Genomic DNA, 15,592 nt, shown 5'->3' with positions numbered 1-15,592 from the left:
CGTAGGTCCCACAAAACATGGCAAAAGTTTCCTTTTACCCCGAATGGCCAGGTGCTTTGTAGAGAGCCATACACGGTCACCACAAGAATACGAAGGAGCTGGTGAGCGCCGCCTGTCAGCCTGCATTTTGGTGCGACGTTGCGCAGCTTGCAGATGCGTTAAGACCGATTTACGGATGGTGAGCAGAGAATCCCTCACAGCATCAGATCCGGGGAATTGCTTTAAGGAAGGCAAGACAGGCGGCAGAATCCTAGGATGTAGTCCATATAAGGCATAAAATGGAGAACAGCCAATCGCCGAGTGCCTGGAATTGTTGTAGGCAAATTCTGCTGCACCTAGAAGCGAGAGCCAGTTTGATTGATGTTGTAGACACAGACAGTGAAGAAACTGTTCCATGGTGCCATTGGTATGTTCGGTCTGGCCGTCCGTCTGAGGATGGTAGGCCGAAGACAAGCGGGCATCAATACCCAAGGAGGAAGTGAGAGAACGCCAGAAACGTGAGGTAAACTGAGACCCTCGGTCGGAAATCAGGACCGTAGGTAATCCAAAAAAGCGTATCACATGGTCAAAAAACAAGTTGACTAATGTAGAAGCAGTAGGTATTCCCGAGCATGGTATAAACCTAGCCATCTTGGTAAAGACGTCCACTACCACAAGAATGGTGGACATTCCCTCGATACAAGGGAGTTCCACCACAAAATCATGGGGTAACCGTATGCCACGGATGCGGTGGTAATGGCATGCTCATCAGAAGACCTATGGGTTTACCCGGCTGTCTCTTACATTGTGTACATATGGCACACTTAGAGACGTATTGTTCGACGTCCTTCTTCATACCAGGCCACCAGCGCCATCTGTGTAGAAGATCATAGGTTTTGGCCTGGCCATGATGAGCTGTTAACAGGAGATCGTGGGACTATTCGAGAGCCTTCCGTCTGGTTTGGTTGTCAGGCAGGTACAGTAGACCCTTAATATAAGGAAGGCCGGTGATAAGCTCGGCGTCCATCTCCTCAAGAATAGAAACATGATCCCTAGCCCACCTCCTTAATCCGTCTATGATGGATGGAGAGACCGAACAAACACCTACAACAGCCCCTGAGGGTAATACCGGGGTAGTCTGCTTCACAGTATCCATATCTGTACCAATGCGGGATAAAGCGTCTGCCTTTCCATGTAACGGACCAGGGCGATACGTCACTATGAAATCAAACATGGTGAAAAACAAATGCCAATGTATCTGCCTGGCATTGGTACATTTCACATGGGACAAGGCCTGGAAGTTTCGATGATCCGTATACACAGTAATTGTGTGCCTGGCACCTAAGAGATGATGTCTCCACTCCTTAAATGCCACCTTGATTGCCAGTAGTTCCCTTTCCATGATTGTATAATTACGTTCGGCCGACGTAAGTTTCCGAGAATGGAAGGCCACTGGATGTAAGCGTTGAGTAGCGGGGCAGACCTGCGATCGGATGGCCCAAACTGCAACAGCGGAGGCATCAGCTTCCACAATAAACGGGAGAGATGGATTAGGGTGCTGCAATACCGGAGCGGTGGTAAAAGCTTCTTTTAATTTCTGAAATGCGGATTGCGCTTTGTCATCCCAAAGGAAAGGGACGTTCGGACTGGTCAACCGGGTTAATGGGGTTACTATCTCGGAAAAGGAGGCGATGAAACGCCTATAGAAATTAGAAAAGCCCAAGAAGGATTGGAGAGCTTTTACTGAGGTCGGGACAGGCCAATCCAATACTGCCCGGACTTTGGAGGTGCACATGAGCACTCCCTTTTGGGAAATCTGAAACCCCAGGAACTCCACAGAGGACGCATGGAACACACACTTCTCTAGTTTAGCAAAGAGGGAATGCTCCCTTAGACGAAGTAGGACAGAGTGCACATGTTGTATATGTTGAGACAAGGATTCTGAATAAATCAGGATGTCGTCCAAATATATTACGACGTAACAATCCAGCAAGTCTCTGAAGATATCATTTACAAAATGCTGGAATGTCGCTGGGGCATTGCAGAGCCCAAAGGGCATTACAATATTCATAGAGCCCAAATTTCATCTTAAATGCAGTTTTCCATTCATCTCCCTTTCGCATCCTCACCAAGTTGTATGCTCCCTGCAAGTCCAACTTGGTGAAGATAGTAGAGGAGGTCATTTTATCGAGGAGTTCCGTGATGAGCGGCAGCTGATATTGGTTTTTAATCGTGACTTTGTTGAGGGCACGATAATCCACACAGGGGCGTAAGTCCCCTTCCTTCTTCGGCACGAAAAAGATTGGGGAGGCCGCCGGTGAACGGGACGGACGTATGTGTCCCAAGCGCACAGCATTGTCCACATAATCCCGTAGGTGTTCCTCTTCCTTCTGAGTGAGCGAGTAAATACGACCATGTGGAATTACTGCACCAGGTATCAGGTCAATGGGGCAGTCATAACATCTGTGTGGGGGCAGTTTTTCTGACAGGCCTTTATCAAACACATCCGAGAACTCCCGGTATTCCAATGGAAGTGCAGGGACTGGATTAGATGACATGGCACTGACGGAAGGGATGCTAGTCACCATCGCTAGGCAAGGAGAAAATGCTGCTACATCATGGGATCCAAAGCATTTCTGTATGCAAAAAGAGGAAGAGAACCGCACTGTCTGTTCAACCCAGTCAATTACAGGATTGTGAGTTTGTAGCCAAGAAAGACCCAGAATTATGCCAAACTGAGGGGCCATAATAAGGTCAAAGGTGATGGATTCCGAATGAGCTTGTGCGGTGGACATTTGTAGTGAAGCAGTTTGCTCCGTTACTTGTCCAGATACCAAACAGGAACCATCTACTGCATGAATGTCCTCATTCCCTCGTGTTTTGGGAAATATGGGTAGTCCGTAATGTTCGGCCAGCTTGAGATCCATGTAATTCCCACTAGCCCCTGAGTCTATCATTACAGGATTGCAAAAGGTTTTAATGCCAGGGGCCTTGAAGCACATAGCAAGGTAAACATGTGAAGACGGAAAACACTTATCCGAGCCTGGGTTCATTCGACTCGTCCGGAAGGCCCGGTTTAAGGACGAGTCTTGGTGTTTCCCGCCGACTTGGCGGGTCTTTTAGGACACAAACGAATATAATGACCTGACTGGCCACAATAGAAACACAGGTTATTCACTGCCCGTTTTTCTCGTTCAGCTTTGGATAATGGACCCCTGATGGCCCCGATTTGCATGGGTTCGGCTTCGCCATGGGAAACAGAAGTAGTTCCATCTGGTCGAGAAGAGGTGCGAATATCGGGGTACCGACGTTCGCCACGCCTTTGCCGAACCCGAGCATCGACTTGCAGGACTAGGTCGAGCAATTTGGAAAAACCAGGCGGAAGGGCGGGTACCACTGATAGGGCATCTTTTAGGTCATCCGACAAACCTTTATAGAAAACAGCCGCTTTCTTCTGTTCTGGCCACATGGTCTCAGCTGCTAATTGGTTGAAACGAGCCGGGTAAGTCAAAAGATCTGTCTTGCCTTGACTAATAGCCAAGAACTCCAAATCCGAAGTCTGTGCTTTATATCGCATATCAAAAACGCTATTCATGGCTTGGATTAACCTATCAAAGTCATACAGAGCCGGATCATTTGCTTCCAGCAATGGATTAGCCCATGCTGCGGCAGTGCCACCTAGATGGGAGAGAACGAAGGCCGCCTTAGTGGTAGCGTCTGGAAACGCCAAGGGACGACAAAGAAAGTGAAGGCGACATTGGTTCACAAAAGTCCGATACGCCTTGGGAACCCCCAAAAAGCATTCGGGTGGAGCCAAAGGAAAGGGCCCAGGAAGGACAACTGGAGCTGGAGCCGGAGGGGGTACAGGAGGAGGTGCCGCCGCAGCGGCATCACCAAATTCCTTGTCATGGGGTAATGGCTGCACAAAGCTCTGTAATACATCCATGCGTTGATGTAAAGTCACATGTGCGGATGCCATATCGGTACGTAAAGCAGAAAAAGCCTGCATGAGAGCTGCCATTGGATCTGATGCAGCCTCCATAACCAATAGGCGTTTTATTAGGCTCCTAAATCTGTCACAACTCAGAGATTGTATTCTAGTCGTTGCAGATAATACCTCCCCACTCTTTTGGGGAAGTTACCTTCACTCAGGGAATATGAAATCTTTATGGTGATGTGCCAAAGACTTCCCCCCCAAGAGCTCAGCCTACAGGAATCAATACACCTGGCAGGCAGGGGGCTTGAGTGAAAAGGCAGGAGCAGAATCGTCAGAGCTAGAGGGACAAAGAACAAAACAATTGTTCAGGAAATGCAGCCATGTAGTGCCGGAAAACAAACAGCCAACACCGCCCACAATTACCCACTCTTACCTGCTCCGTAGAGACAATATACCAGTAACCTACTAGTATTGAATGCAGAAACAAGATGGGTGTATGGTGAAGGTAGGGTGTGCCAGTATACCAGGAACACCGATGTTAAAGCAGCAAAGCGTCCAAAAGGTGCCCATGAGCAATCCAATGTTCAAACAGCAAAGCGTCCCAAAAGGTGTTCAAAGCAATCCAGTGTTAAAGCAGCAAAGCGTCCCAAAAAGTGTTCAAAGCAATCCGGTGTTAAAGCAGCAAAGCGTCCCAAAAAAGTGTTCAAAGCCATCCAGTGTTAAAGCAGCAAAGCGTCCCAAAAGTGTTCAAAGTGTTTGGCCAAGTAATAGTAGCAGACAAAAAAAAGAAATGACCAGGGAAGCGAGCGTTCAACTCACGCTAGTTCCCTTACAGAAATGTTCGTGTTATCAGCTCACCAAAACCTAAGGATTCAGAAATGGGAGGTCAAAAATGAGAAAGCCGGGTTCGTATAATCCAAGAGAGGCAGTCGAGGGATGCAGGCGTCGGGAGACAGACAAGGGCAAGTCAGAGACAAAGACTTGGTTCGAACGCCGAGTAATCGGTAATTAAACAGGAGTCCGGAAACAGAAGCTCGTAACTAACAACAGTTTAGGAGCACTCGACCTCCGAATAGACGGTATTTAAATACGGTCCACAAACGAAGGAAACACAACAACGTAGTGCGCGTGTGTCACGTGACTACAAGTAGCGGGAGTTGTGGGAATTGTAGTCTCAAAGGGCTCTGCGTGCCGGATAGCGCTCGGACAAACGCCATGGTAGTCTCCAATTTAACCGGGACGTGACAATTGGGGAGGAGGTGTGATAAGCTTGAGCAAAAAGGAAAGACGTGTCCTTATTATTAATAGGGATGAACTCAGCTACAATCTCCTTAGGAGATACCAAAGAAGTAGAAGGAGCCAAAGATAGATGTCGATTGCATGATAGAAGATTCAATAGCAGATCGAAACAAAGAGACCTTAGAGGTGAAATAAAGCACCACGTCAGAAGCAGTAAAGGTGAAATTGAATGAGTGATCAGGGTTAGGGGGAGAAAGGAGACGGGAAAGAGCTTGAAAGAGCTGTCTGAGATGAGAAGACTGTGAGTGTAAGAGATCCGAGAAATAAGTTTGTTTGGCAGAGTGGAGACAGCTGTTGTACAGAGCATGGTAAGAGGCATAGGAACTGTAGAGCTTTTAGCTTCAACCAGCATCTTCCTAGTCGCTGGAGAACACGTTGCATGGCACGGAGGTGGGGAGAGAGCCATGGTTGAGGAGACTTTCATATGGGATAAAAAGTTGAGGAGAGGTAGAATGAGCCATGAGACGAAGAGAGCGAGAAAAAAAATAATGAATGCAGCCTCATCAGCTGTCAGAGTGAAAAAGGATGCAAATGAAACCAGGTTAAGAGTGCAGGTAGAAATAAAGAGTGTACTATTGAAATTGTGCTGAACACACCGGGAGTAAGAAGGAAAAGTTGGGAGAGACGAAGTGCGGGAAGGAGACATTAGAATGATAGAAACCAAGAAAAGACGATGGTCTGACAAGTTGACCGGGAGAGAAGATACAGGGGATGTAACAAGAAAAGAAGTAAATATAAGATGTAAACAAGAACCAGAGATATGAGAATGAGGGGTGGAAAGAGGAACTAGGAAGTGAGAATCAAGACTAGAAAGACACATAAGAGCAGCATGTGTTGTTAAGAGATGGAGGTTGAAGAACTATGAGTGGAATAGTAGTAGAAAGCAAAAAGGACAACAAGCCATCAATGTCCTTACAAAATGATGTTACAGGTCCAGGTGGGCGGTGGACCAGTAAAAGTGAGACATGGGAACTAGAAGAATGAGTGGTGAAAATAGAATATGAGAATTCAAAGGAAGAAAAATAGGGTAAAGTCTGGTAAAGACATATGTACTTCAAAAGGAACCGTGGTGTTTAAAGATGTTGTTCTGGAGAAGGTACATTGATAATGTTATTGCCATTTGGGGAGGAACACGTCTTGAAGTCACAAGTTTCTTTGAATACATCAATCAATGTCACAAACACATCAAATTTACATTGGAGGTTGGTGAACCTAGTTTACACTTCCTGGACGTAGGGATCACGTACACAGAAGGTATATTGACAACAAGCATCTATAGAAAACACACAGACGTCAAATATACCCTCCACCAAAACAGTTTTCATCAAAAACATCTAAAAGAAAGTCTACCATATATCCAATTTCTTAGATTGAAACATATAGTATCCAGCACAGAGGCACTCCAAAAACAATATGATCTCATGAGAAAAAGGTTCCAGGAGTGGGGTTACCCATTAGAGATCTTGAATACGGCAGTATCCAGAGCGGAGAAGCACCTGAACCCAAGGAAGAGACAAAAAGACTGATACACACAGTTAAATATTCAGCACAAAGTTACCAAGTAGCAAAGACCATTAAAAATAATTGGAATTTGGTCTAATTAGACCATACACTTGCCCTATAAGAGAGGAAAGAACATCAGGAACTCTTTAATCAGAGCAGAAAGACCAAAGAAACCAGCCCAGAAGCTCCGACATAAACCTAAAGCAGGTACCTTCCCCTGCTTGAATTGCCAACATTGTTCGAACATCCTCAAAGAGGATCACATTAGACATCCCAATACGGGTAAGAAAATCAGACTTAAAGATTTTGCAACATGCAATAGCAAGAATGTTATCTATGCCTTGAAATGCCCTTGGGGCAAATACTACTTGGGCCAAACTATCTTGAAAGTTAAGGAGAGATGGACAGAACAAACATTGTCAAGTTGCTATCCCAAAGAGAACTCTATTGGATCCAACAGTTGGACACAATGGCCCCACTAGGGACGAACGAGGACTTCTATTTGGGTCAATTTTTATAAATATGATTCCCTCACAGAAATGAGCCCCTCGATCTTAGGGGCAGTAGACTATACGCTGCACGGAGTAGGAATGACCTCATGGTATTTCAAGATCAGAAATTGTGTCATCATGATGAAGTAGTTTTGCCTATGATATGGGGAAACAAATGTACATATGAATTGCGCTGTGATACTTCTTGCATTTTCCAAAAATATTTATTGAATATATAAGCATGACATTCGGCACTATTCAGTAGATGCGGCACTTACAAAAATGATTGGTGATACAATATAGCATCTTCCCAGAGGAGCATGTATTATTCCTACTTAGATCATGGATGTACTTTAGTACAAGATATGACCCTGGATTGTACACCCTGTGGGGGTAGGAGCCATCTCTTGACTAGCACAAATGTCTGTTACACACCACCATTTAAATGAGACACTAAGTTAAATGATCGTAAGTTTCACAGATTTAGCCTTGGGTAACATTACATATGACCTTACATATGAGATCTACTCTGTAACTAAAGTAATGTATACATTTGCATTCTAACTTCTTCCTGTAAATCTATTTTTAATCTATCTTGCCATAGTCTGTCCCCGATAGCAACCACTCCAATGGGCATAACGGAAGGTATAAGAACGCTTAGAATACATTGCTGCTGTTTAGCGAGCGTTCACGAGAAAAAAGTTACAAAAGAGAAAATAAACATTGTTTTCATATGTGACATCATCAGCGTCACAAAGTGATGACATCACCACGAAGTGGCACACAATTACAAAAAGCGGCCATTTTGTTACTGGAATGCAATCTATCACTACACAAGACTTGCCTCTGGAGATCCAGGGACTCAAAGAAAGAAACAGGTAGAATCTTGTATGATTTCTCTTTGGACCATCTTTTTAAGAAGGTCATAGGCCTCCATTGACTGATACCACTATCTCCTCAAACACGTGTATATTTCCACTAGAATTTAGAAGAACGCACTAAGAGGCTTAGAGGAAAGGCATCGACCTACCTATGTATCCACAGTTGACCAGTGAAATATCTACGCAGGAGCTGAATCTGAGATTTGAGGCCAATAATAAGAATCATCAGTTTCCTCATATATTTTAGCACATTGAAATCAGCATCATCAGTTACAAGTAATCTTACAAAATTGGGGTATCATTCTTTTTAGATAACAAACACTGTAGAGCTTAAGAACTTTGGGAAAATCTCCCACCTCAGCCAACACACAGAGTGAACCTTTTAGCGAAGTGAGTTTACACCGATACCATATGTTGTGTTAAATTAAATATATGGAAGGAGAGACAGATAAAAAATATATTCTTTATTTGGTAAAATATCCCCTTCCTTTACAGAACTATAAGGGTCACTGTTGTACACAATTAAAAGATATTAGGAGACCCAGCCCAGTTACGAGGCAGGTGAGACCATACAAACGATGGCCATTATACATTGAGATTAAAATCTTATTAGAGTCATTCTAGTAATTGGGATTATTTCTTTGATCGATAGGGTGGCACATAAAAGAAGTCACCATGTGAAAACGGAGAAAAATTGGTTTTTCCGGAGTACTTTCAAACATTGGAGGTATTTGATGTAAGATATGGATTATGGTGTTGAACAACAATTTGAATGTTTCTGAAATTGTATCATGATACTTACAGCAATGTTTTTTTAATTATTTGTAGAGATTACATAAGAAAAATTCCCCTAATGAAGAGGGATCCTCTCGAAACACGTTGGGACACTTCCCCTTAACTCGGCACAAATTGATGTAAAAAAATGAATAGGTCTTTACTTTTGATGATTGAAAATTATTCACAAAAACTGTGGTTCTAATATATCTAAAATCTTTGAATTTAATATTTGCCCCAGGGACTAGTATTGCTAAGGTGCAGGTGAAACAGGTACTTTGGCCTGATCACAATATTATCTCTTTTGCTATTCTGTGCTCCTTTGAGCAGTTAAAAGCTCCTCCTGTGGCATCTTGGAGATGTAACTGGCTGAGGGTGGATCGTCAAAGCTTGTACGCCGAAATCAATCACCGGTGTAAGGCTGTTGACAACATGGATTTTTCCGTTATATCGGGCATCCTAGAGGATGTCGCAAACCACCTGGCCCCTCTCAAACCGGTTCAAGTCAGGAGATGGCCCTCAGAGCTTTGGTTTTCCGAGGTTCTGAAGGTCTCTCGCTTGCTGGTGAGACAAGTGGAGCATAAAATGGCACCACGCTTATGGGATGGCTGAGAGAGCCACTTTCAGTCTCCTTTCAAGAGCTTGCCATCATGATGTTATTCAGGCTAAACAAGCCTATTTGTAAAGTGGAATCTGCTCTGAGTCAATCCAAGAAGCTTTTTATGGTGGTCAAATATTTTTCCTCGGCATCTCGCTTCTGCCCTTCAGTGCGCTCGTCTCAGGTTCGGTGTGATTCATTATCTGAATCTTTCCATACCAAAGTAGTAGATATTCGCACCAACATTGTGGGTAATGAACAGGTGATGCTCATCTCACTCTCTGGAGAGGGTTCACCTAGGGAAAGCGGTAACTGGACTATGACCCCAGTCATTCAGGCCTCTGACATCCTTCAAGATGTTGGGCACCCGAATCAGCTGCCCCTTCTGATCCAATTCCTTTGGCCATCCTTACGGAGATTTTGCCAGATATAGTGCCTTGCATTGTAGAGGCAGTTAACGCCTCTTGTCGGGACAGTGTGGTGCCTTCTTGATTCCACTCTTGAAGAAACCATACTTAGACGCAATGGTATTGGCTAATTTCCATCCTATCTCACTGCTTCCATTCCCTATGAAGTTACTGGAGTCTTTAATTTCCCCACTGCTCTCTTTTTTTTGGAGTTTTCTTCTTTTTCTGACCTGTTTCAGTCAGGTTTCGGTCCGGGTGGAGGTACTGAGAGTGTCCTTGTGTCCATAGTCAATGATTTCACCATGTTAGCTGATATAATGCCTGAATAAGAACTGTGTTTTGGTGTCCTCCAGTCCCTGGCCCCCTTTGTCTCTTCTCCCCAATCGGTGAATTCCCTCCCCAGCCCTCACCTCCCCCCACTTCCTGGTTGCCCTCCTCTCGCCTCCCGTCCCACCCACCGTGCCCTGATTGGCCCATAGGCCATGTTTGGAAAGACTATCCCTTGTTGCCGCACCAAGGCCTCCATTTGGAGCTTGAATCCTGCCCAGTGAGTGTTGCCTGCAACCCCTGTGTTGGTGCCTGAATAAGAACTGTGTTTTAGTGTACTCCAGCCCCTGGCCCCCTTTCTCGCCTCTCCCCACTCGGTGAATTCCCTCCCCAGCCCTCACCTCCCCCCCATCTTCCTGGTTGTCCTCCTCCCGCCTCCTGTCCCGCCCACCGTGCCCTGATTGGTCCTGTGTCGGTGCTGCCTAGGTCATTACTCCCCTTCCCAGGACAGCCCTCTGCCCGTGCAGCCCTTCGACGAAGAGCCCAAGACAAAGAGCGGCTCCCACAGAGGCGCTCCAGATCGTATCTGCAGGTATCCGCAGGAGAAGCAGGAAGCCAGCACCCACCAAAAGTAAGTGTGGCATGGGTGGGGACTAAAGCAATTACTTCATTCCAGACAACCCTACCACTTAAACCTACAAGCCCTACTGTTGTAATTCTCTTAAGCTCTTCCACCTAGACTGTACTCCCAACAGCACTGAACACACCCGACTTGTTTAAGTGAGCTGATTATCACATCCAGATTGTCTGCACAAACCTCACGTAATCAGAAAGTGTGCCTAATAGCATAACTGTGTGGTGTGGTGTAGCTCAATTTAGAAAACGCATCTAATAACCTCATTGTGTCAAAGTCTGAATTTAGAGAGTGTGCCAGTAGCGGAGCTGTGGTCTAGTTCAATTTGAGAGTGTGCCTGATAACCTCGCTGTGCCAAAGCTTGAACTTAAAAATTGTGCCTATTAGCATAACTGTGGTCTAGCTCACTTTAGAAAGTGTGCCTAATAACCACATTGTGGCAAAGTTGAATTTAGAACTGTGCTTAGTACCGTAACTGTTGATCTAGTTCCCTTTAGAGAGTTTGTCCAAATAACCGCACTGTGTCAAACCTTGAACTTAGAAAGTGTGCCTAGTAGCGTAACTGTGATCTACTTCAGTTTAGAGAGTGTACCTATTAGTGTGACTGTGGACTAGTTCAACTTAGAAAGCGTGTCTGGTAACCACATTGTGCCAATGTTGAATCTACAATTATCTAGATATAACATATAAATATAACAACCAACTGCGATCTAGCTCAATTTAGAGAGTTTCCCGAGACACCACACTGTGCCATAGTTGAATTTAGAAACTCTTCCAATGTCGTTCAATCTAGAGAGTGTACCTTATAGCGTAACCGTGGCCTAGTTCAATTTAGAAAGTCTGCCTAAGAACGTAACTGTGGTCCAATTCATTTTAGAAATTGAGAATAATCCCACTCTATGGTATAGTTGAATTTAGAAAGTGCGAATAATATCATCCCGTGGTATAATTTGTCCTTAAAGTGTGAATAATATTTTCCTGTGTTACAACTGAACTTAGAAATTCTAAATAATAACAACCAGTGCCGCTGCCAAACTAGAAACTGTGTCTAACTGAGGTATAGATAAACTTAGAGAGTGTGGATAATATCTTCCCGTGGCTCCGTTGAACTTAGAAACTATCCATAACTGTGGTATAGACAAACCTAGAAAGAGAAAATAACATCTTGCTGTGGTTTATGTTGAACCTAGAAACTGTCCCTAGCTGTAGTACAGTTAAACATAGAAAGTGTGAACAATTAACATCCGGGGATATAGTTGAAGTTAGAAGGTGTGAACGAAATCATCCTACGCCAACTATAACACAGTTCAAACCTAACCAAGCCATGAGTCCACCCAACCCACCAAGGTCCGCCGAAACTGACCGCTCGCGCCCGCCTCCCTTCCCTCTCGCCCTACCTCCCATCCCCCCTTCCCCAAACCTACCCGCCCTCCACTACATCCTCTGCCCATCCCCTATCCATCTCCCAAGTCAGAAGAACCAGCCCATCCCAATCCAGCCCACCCTCCACATCGCCCCCCATCCCCTATCCAAACACCAAGCCAGAGGAGCACGATGGCGAGCCAACCATCCTAAAACCCCTGCTCCTCCCATCCCCTCCACCCACCCGCCCACTATCATCATACCCACACCCCCTACTCCCCCAACTAACAGCCCGCCCAGCCTCCCAAGCACAACCAGCCCCGCAACCACCCCCCCTCCGTTCCACTATAAACTCCCACCAACATCCTCCTCCGACCCCACTCCTTCCCCTCCCTAAAAACTGCCCTGGCAAGAACAATAGCCACATCCCTTTCACCCTCCGACCCCCCTACCCTCTCTCACACACCAACCGCAACAAAAACCCTGAAGTGAAAATGTACCTGGTCTCCCTCAATCTCTCAGTACTCCTCGCCACTCCTGTCTCGACCCACCACCTCAATCTCCCAACCTCGATCACCACCACCCTCCCCCCCTGCCTCACCCTGCCTGAAACCCCTCTCCCTCGAATTCTCACCAACCACAACTGAAACTCCTAACCCCCCCCGCCCCACATTCAAGTCCCCGGCCCAAATCCAACCAACCCGACATACCCGTCCAACCCCTCCCCCCCACACCCACCACCTCAACCACCCGCCTACTCTTCCCATCGACCACCAGCCACCCCCCTCCCTCTCACCCCAGTTTTCACTCTCTCCCCTCATCCCCCCACGGACGCACCCCACCACTCCTCTGACTCACTGCCCCTCCGCTCCCACCCCCCTCCTCTGCTACTCCCTCATCATCCTCCTGTACCGAAGTAAGATGCATCCTTTTTAATGCCGATCTGTGGCAAAAACAGAAACAGCCTCTTTGACCTCCTCGCCTCTGACAAACTGGACCTAGTCTTTATCACAGAAACCTGTTTCACCGACAACTTTGCCCCTATCGCCAATGAAGCCTTCCCCCCAGACTACTCCCTCATCACACTGAACCGACCCTCTAGAGGAGGAGGACTAGCAATCGCCTTCAAGTCACACTTCTCCGTCTCAATCATCGACAACCAGCCAACCATCCCTTCCTGCGAATCGCTTCTTGTAAAACTATCCCTCCCCTCTTTGTTCTCCCACAGCTTCCTAATTATCTACAGACCCCCTGGCTATGACAGATAATTCTCAAACAACCTCTGCGACTCGATAGCCACCCTCCAACTAAACCATCCCACCCTCACCCTTCTAGGAGATTTCAATATATGGCTTGACATCCCCACCAACCCTATGACCCACTCTCTGGTTGACTGCCTAGATGCGATTAACCTCCATACCCACATAAACGGGCCAACTCACTATAAAGGACACACCCTTGATGCCATCTTCAGCTCCCACGACCAGATACATCTAAACCCCCCCAACCCCATCATCTGGTCCGATCACTTTATTGTCTCTTTCACCATTCGCTCACCCACCCCGCTCCACCCTGAGCAGATCCACCAAGGCCCGGCACCATCGCCAATACAAAGCCGAAATCCGGAAAACAAAAAAAGCCCATTAGAACTCCCGAATCCTGAACTGTGATAACCCCAGCAAAGAACTCCACAAAATCATCTCCGAATTCAGCAAACCATCATGTACCACCACCCAATTGACCCCCTCACAATCACTCTGCGACTGACTCTCTCTCCAGTTCTACACCACTGCTCTCGAAAGAAAAAACTCTCTAACCAACAAACTAACCCTCTTACACCCACCACGCACTCCACCCACCCTACCTGCCATCCCACCGCCTGCAACCGCTACCCACCCGACCTTCGACTCCTTCACTCCAATATCAACTGATCAATTTCTCAAACTTCTCTCTGCCCACAAACCATCTGGCTCCCCATTGGACCCCTGCGCAGCCACACCCTCAAAGAAATATTTGCATCTACCTGCGCAGGAGAACACGCAAGAACCATCATAAACGACTCCCTCTCCTCTGGAATTTTTCCCGATGCGTTCAAAACTGCTCATGTCAAGCCTCTTCTAAAAAAAAATCCCTCGACCCTCTCAAGCCCAAAAACTACCACCCCATCTCAAACAGCAGGTTCCTTGCTAAACTCATTGACTGAACTGCCTACTCCCAACTAAATGCCTTTGTCGAAGCCAACAATCTCCTAGACCCCGCTCAATCAGGTTTCAGACCCGACACGGAACCAAAACCACCCTAACCTCAATCTGGGATGACCTTAAAAACACTGCAGATTCTGCAGGATATGCCACATTAATCCTTCTTGACCTATCAGCCGCCTTTGACACACTCAACCTCCTCGACTGCCTCCACTCCCTAGGAATCCATGGAAACGCTCTCAAATGGTTCACATCCTTCCTCGACAATAGGAACCAAATAACCCTACTCTCCACCTATGCTTCTTATGCCCGACCAGTCAATGCCGGAGTTCCACAAGGAGCATGCCTATCAGCCCTCCTGTTCAACCTCTATATGTCCATCCTCCCACGAATAATCCGCTCACACAATATCCTGTGCTACAACTACGCCGATGACACACAACTAATCCAAAAAATCCTTAATTCAAAACCCAACTGCCAACCCAAACTCGCTGCCTGCATCCTTGACATAGATCATTGGATTACCACAAATCACCTCTTGTTAAACCCCTCCAAAAAAAAAGAAATCATGGTATGTCGCAACACCGAACTTCTTCTGCACCCCCTACCCTGGCCATCTGCCATGGGCAACTCCACGACAACCTCAAACTCAGTATAAAACCTTGGATACACCCTCGACTCTGATCTAACCCTCTTGCTGCAAGTCAACAACTTCTCCAAGTCCTGCCACTACCACCTCAAAACTCTTAGGCGCATCTTTCCATACCTCTCCTTTCCCAACAGACTCTCCTCAGTCCAATCAATTGTTATGTCAAGACTGGACTATGCCAACCCCCTCTACCTCGGAGTGCATGCATACCACCTGACTAAACTACAAAGAGCACAAGACGCCACAGCCAAACTGCTACTAGCACTTGGGTCAAGAGATCACATCTCCCCAGCTCTCAAAACTTTGCACTGGTTTCCGGTTGCCCGAAGGGTGACCTTCAAAACCTTATGCATCTCTCACCGAGCAATGCATAAAACTGGACCTCAATATCTTCAGGACAAACTAAAACCCTACCATCCACCCCGCATCAAGCTCTGCCCGCCTCCTGGTGATACCAAAAACCAACTCAGTCAGATTAGGTGGATCATCATTCTCAGCCCTGGCCCCCACTCTGTGGAAGTCACTTTGAACCCACATCTGACTCACCGAAGACCTCATGTCTTTCCGCAAATTACTCAAAACGTGGCTCTTCCCCTAAAATCGACTCTTA

This window comes from Ambystoma mexicanum, chromosome 8 (assembly GCF_040938575.1).
Source record: "Ambystoma mexicanum isolate Mex_15411 chromosome 8, UKY_AmexF1_1, whole genome shotgun sequence".
Taxonomy (NCBI): Eukaryota; Metazoa; Chordata; class Amphibia; order Caudata; family Ambystomatidae; genus Ambystoma; species Ambystoma mexicanum.
The sequence above is the reverse complement of the archived record's forward strand: the minus strand, read 5'-3'. Positions refer to the sequence as shown.